Source organism: Oncorhynchus mykiss, chromosome 10 (assembly GCF_013265735.2).
Source record: "Oncorhynchus mykiss isolate Arlee chromosome 10, USDA_OmykA_1.1, whole genome shotgun sequence".
Lineage (NCBI taxonomy): Eukaryota > Metazoa > Chordata > Actinopteri > Salmoniformes > Salmonidae > Oncorhynchus > Oncorhynchus mykiss.
The window spans coordinates 78,945,046-78,950,687 of NC_048574.1; the positions used below are offsets into that span (position 1 = coordinate 78,945,046).

A 5,642-nucleotide genomic window follows, 5' to 3' on the forward strand; every position below is an offset into this window, starting at 1 on the left:
CTCTCCTGGCTCTATGTTTACCAGTCAGAGCCTCTCCTGGCTCTATGTTTACCAGTCAGAGCCTCTCCTGGTTCTATGTTTACCAGTCAGAGCCTCTCCTGGTTCTATGTTTACCAGTCAGAGCCTCTCCTGGCTCTATGTTTACCAGTCAGAGCCTCTCCTGGCTCTATGTTTACCAGTCAGAGCCTCTCCTGGTTCTATGTTTACCAGTCAGAGCCTCTCCTGGTTCTATGTTTACCAGTCAGAGCCTCTCCTGGTTCTATGTTTACCAGTCAGAGCCTCTCCTGGCTTCATTCATCACATACATTCTCTGCATCAAAACCACATACTATTAACATAAAACAAACCCTGAACATAAAGCTAAAGTTAATGTATTTACACATGAAGAGTTGGTTCCCAGACAGAGCCTCTCCTGGCTTCATTCATCACATACAGTCTCTGCATCAAAACCACATACTATTAACATAAAACAAACCCTGAACATAAAGCTAAAGTTAATGTATTTACACATGAAGAGTTGGTTCCCAGACAGAGCCTCTCCTGGCTTCATTCATCACATACAGTCTCTGCATCAAAACCACATACTATTAACACAAAACAAACCCTGAACATAAAGCTAAAGTTAATGTATTTACACATGAAGAGTTGGTTTCCAGACAGAGCCTCTCCTGGTTCTATGTTTACCAGTCAGAGCCTCTCCTGGCTTCATTCATCACATACATTCTCTGCATCAAAACCAACGCACACACATACTATTAACACAAAACAAACCCTGAAAGCACATAAAGCTAATGTATTTACACATGAAGAGTTGGTTCCCAGACAGAGCCTCTCCTGGTTCTGTGTTTCCCAGACAGAGCCTACTTCTGGTTCTGTGTTTCCCAGACAGAGCCTACTCCTGGTTCTGTGTTTCCCAGACAGAGCCTACTCCTGGTTCTATGTTCCCCAGACAGAGCCTACTCCTGGTTATGTTTCCCAGAAAGAGCCTACTCCTGGTTCTATGTTTCCCAGAAAGAGCCTACTCCTGGTTCTATGTTTCCCAGACAGAGCCTACTCCTGGTTATGTTTCCCAGAAAGAGCCTACTCCTGGTTCTATGTTTCCCAGAAAGAGCCTACTCCTGGTTCTATGTTTCCCAGACAGAGCCTACTCCTGGTTCTATGTTCCCCAGACAGAGCCTACTCCTGGTTCTATGTTCCCCAGACAGAGCCTACTCCTGGTTCTATGTTCCCCAGACAGAGCCTACTCCTGGTTCTATGTTCCCCAGACAGAGTCTACTCCTGGTTCTATGTTCCCCAGACAGAGTCTACTCCTGGTTCTATGTTCCCCAGACAGAGTCTACTCCTGGTTCTATGTTCCCCAGACAGAGCCTCTCCTGGTTCTATGGATTCACTACAAAAAATCTGACCTCATCATGAGGGACCGCAGTGGCTCGCTGGTCTGCGTACCCACGTTCATAAAACCTTATAGAGTTAATCTCTTGCAATTCTACACAGTTTGCCATAGGATGGAGAGAAATATTTGCAGTTTTTTAAAATATAATATCTGAGTGAAAGTGATGGGGGCCCCCGGTCGGTAATGAGACCATAATTAAGTTTAGATAGCTGGCTAGACTCATTTACCAATCGTATTTTTTATTTTTTTGCAGACAAGGGCTACAATGTATTATTCCAGTTCAGGCACGATTTAGATTTTGGCCACTAGATGGCAGCAGTGTATGCAATTTTTTGGGGATGGGACTGATCCAATGAATCATTGCATTTCAGTTCAAAATGTTGTATCAAGTCTGCCCAAATGTGCCTAATTGGTTTATTGATACATTTCATAACTCTGCCCTCTCCTCAAACAATAGAATGGTATTCTTTCACTGTAAAAACTACTGTAAATTGGACCGTTTTTGGGGGGGACTGATCCAATGAATCATTGCATTTCAGTTCAAAATGCTGTATCAAGTCTGCCCAAATGTGCCTAATTGGTTTATTGATACATGTCATAACTCTGCCCTCTCCTCAAACAATAGAATGGTATTCTTTCACTCTAATAGCTACTGTAAATTGGACCGTGCAGTTAGATTACCAGGCATTTAAGCCCATATCAGATATGTCTATGTCCTGGGAGATGTTCTGATGATGATAGTGTATACTGTATATGGTCAGAACAGCTGTGTTAGTAGATCTACATACTGTATAGATGTGTCAGTCAGCCTATAGCGTATTGGTTCTTTTAAACTAACAGCTGTGTTAGTAGATCTACATGCTGTATAGATGTGTCAGTCAGCCTATAGCGTATTGGTTCTTTTAAACTAACAGCTGTGTTAGTAGATCTACATGCTGTATGGATGTGTCAGTCAGCCTATAGCGTATTGGTTCTTTTAAACTAACAGCTGTGTTAGTAGATCTACATACTGTATAGATGTGTCAGTCAGCCTATAGCGTATTGGTTCTTTTAAACTAACAGCTGTGTTAGTAGATCTACATGCTGTATAGATGTGTCAGTCAGCCTATAGCGTATTGGTTCTTTAAACTAACAGCTGTGTTAGTAGATCTACATGCTGTATAGATGTGTCAGTCAGCCTATAGCGTATTGGTTCTTTTAAACTAACAGCTGTGTTAGTAGATCTACATGCTGTATAGATGTGTCAGTCAGCCTATAGCGTATTGGTTCTTTAAACTAACAGCTGTGTTAGTAGATCTACATGCTGTATAGATGTGTCAGTCAGCCTATAGCGTATTGGTTCTTTTAAACTAACAGCTGTGTTAGTAGATCTACATGCTGTATAGATGTGTCAGTCAGCCTATAGCGTATTGGTTCTTTTAAACTAACAGCTGTGTTAGTAGATCTACATGCTGTATAGATGTGTCAGTCAGCCTATAGCGTATTGGTTCTTTTAAACTAACAGCTGTGTTAGTAGATCTACATGCTGTATAGATGTGTCAGTCAGCCTATAGCGTATTGGTTCTTTTAAACTAACAGCTGTGTTAGTAGATCTACATACTGTATAGATGTGTCAGTCAGCCTATAGCGTATTGGTTCTTTTAAACTAACAGCTGTGTTAGTAGATCTACATACTGTATAGATGTGTCAGTCAGCCTATAGCGTATTGGTTCTTTAAACTAACTGCTGTGTTAGTAGATCTACATGCTGTATAGATGTGTCAGTCAGCCTATAGCGTATTGGTTCTTTTAAACTAACAGCTGTGTTAGTAGATCTACATGCTGTATAGATGTGTCAGTCAGCCTATAGCGTATTGGTTCTTTTAAACTAACTGCTGTGTTAGTAGATCTACATGCTGTATAGATGTGTCAGTCAGCCTATAGCGTATTGGTTCTTTAAACTAACAGCTGTGTTAGTAGATCTACATGCTGTATAGATGTGTTAGTCAGCCTATAGCGTATTGGTTCCTTAAACTAACAGCTGTGTTAGTAGATCTACATGCTGTATAGATGTGTCAGTCAGCCTATAGCGTATTGGTTCTTTTAAACTAACAGCTGTGTTAGTAGATCTACATGCTGTATAGATGTGTCAGTCAGCCTATAGCGTATTGGTTCTTTTAAACTAACAGCTGTGTTAGTAGATCTACATACTGTATAGATGTGTCAGTCAGCCTATAGCGTATTGGTTCTTTTAAACTAACAGCTGTGTTAGTAGATCTACATACTGTATAGATGTGTCAGTCAGCCTATAGCGTATTGGTTCTTTTAAACTAACAGCTGTGTTAGTAGATCTACATGCTGTATAGATGTGTCAGTCAGCCTATAGCGTATTGGTTCTTTAAACTAACAGCTGTGTTAGTAGATCTACATGCTGTATAGATGTGTCAGTCAGCCTATAGCGTATTGGTTCTTTTAAACTAACAGCTGTGTTAGTAGATCTACATGCTGTATAGATGTGTCAGTCAGCCTATAGCGTATTGGTTCTTTTAAACTAACTGCTGTGTTAGTAGATCTACATGCTGTATAGATGTGTCAGTCAGCCTATAGCGTATTGGTTCTTTAAACTAACAGCTGTGTTAGTAGATCTACATGCTGTATAGATGTGTCAGTCAGCCTATAGCGTATTGGTTCTTTTAAACTAACAGCTGTGTTAGTAGATCTACATGCTGTATAGATGTGTCAGTCAGCCTATAGCGTATTGGTTCTTTTAAACTAACTGCTGTGTTAGTAGATCTACATGCTGTATAGATGTGTCAGTCAGCCTATAGCGTATTGGTTCTTTTAAACTAACAGCTGTGTTAGTAGATCTACATGCTGTATAGATGTGTCAGTCAGCCTATAGCGTATTGGTTCTTTTAAACTAACTGCTGTGTTAGTAGATCTACATGCTGTATAGATGTGTCAGTCAGCCTATAGCGTATTGGTTCTTTTAAACTAACAGCTGTGTTAGTAGATCTACATGCTGTATAGATGTGTCAGTCAGCCTATAGCGTATTGGTTCTTTAAACTAACAGCTGTGTTAGTAGATCTACATGCTGTATAGATGTGTCAGTCAGCCTATAGCGTATTGGTTCTTTTAAACTAACAGCTGTGTTAGTAGATCTACATGCTGTATAGATTGTGTCAGTCAGCCTATAGCGTATTGGTTCTTTTAAACTAACAGCTGTGTTAGTAGATCTACATGCTGTATAGATGTGTCAGTCAGCCTATAGCGTATTGGTTCTTTTAAACTAACAGCTGTGTTAGTAGATCTACATGCTGTATAGATGTGTCAGTCAGCCTATAGCGTATTGGTTCTTTTAAACTAACAGCTGTGTTAGTAGATCTACATGCTGTATAGATGTGTCAGTCAGCCTATAGCGTATTGGTTCTTTAAACTAACTGCTGTGTTAGTAGATCTACATGCTGTATAGATGTGTCAGTCAGCCTATAGCGTATTGGTTCTTTAAACTAACTGCTGTGTTAGTAGATCTACATGCTGTATAGATGTGTCAGTCAGCCTATAGCGTATTGGTTCTTTTAAACTAACAGCTGTGTTAGTAGATCTACATGCTGTATAGATGTGTCAGTCAGCCTATAGCGTATTGGTTCTTTTAAACTAACTGCTGTGTCAGTTCATACTGTATTGATACTGTATTGTATATTGCCTCTAATATTGCATTAAATCACCATTTTATTTTCAGCGATCTCTTTGAACTTCTAGGCCGCTTCACGCTGATAAAGGGGGAAACTTGCTGAATGATCAGAGAAATGATAGTCAAAGCTTTTTCTTTTAGGCTTATTTACAGAAAAATATCAATCCTGGATGCTTTGTTAGCAATACACTACAAGAAATCCACAGGGGGGGGCGACCAATTGGATCGCGGTCTGCTCAAGTGTGCAGCAGCGCCCATCATTGTTGGCTCAATAACCACCATGTTTAATTGAACATTGTTATCAGGAAATATATTCCATGAAGTGTGGAAATCAGCCAATCAGGAATCAGGAAATCAGCTCTTGTGCCGCCTAGTGACCTTAATGATTACCGCACCACTTCAAGACTTCCTGGTCTAGCTAAAGTTCTAGAATCCTGAAACCCAATCAGGGTTTAGGCCTGGACATCCAATCAGGAATCAGGAAATCAGCTCTTGTGCGTAAGGACGGGGAATAGTAGTGATCTTAATGATTACCGCACCACTTCAAGACTTCCTGGTCTAGCTAAAGTTCTAGAA

The 5,642-nt window shown here is 40.3% G+C and overlaps 1 protein-coding gene across 1 annotated transcript in view; it reads right to left on the bottom strand.

Moving 5' to 3' along the window:
* Positions 1–3,400: 3,400 nt before the first annotated feature.
* LOC110516210 (mast/stem cell growth factor receptor kita-like) overlaps positions 3,401–5,642 on the bottom strand; it is a 62,989-nt gene continuing 60,747 nt past the window's right edge. Inside the window, exon 21 of the mRNA XM_036934096.1 lies at positions 3,401–5,642. This exon is cut by the window's right edge and continues 967 nt beyond it. The gene's annotated coding sequence lies outside the window, so the exon portion shown is untranslated.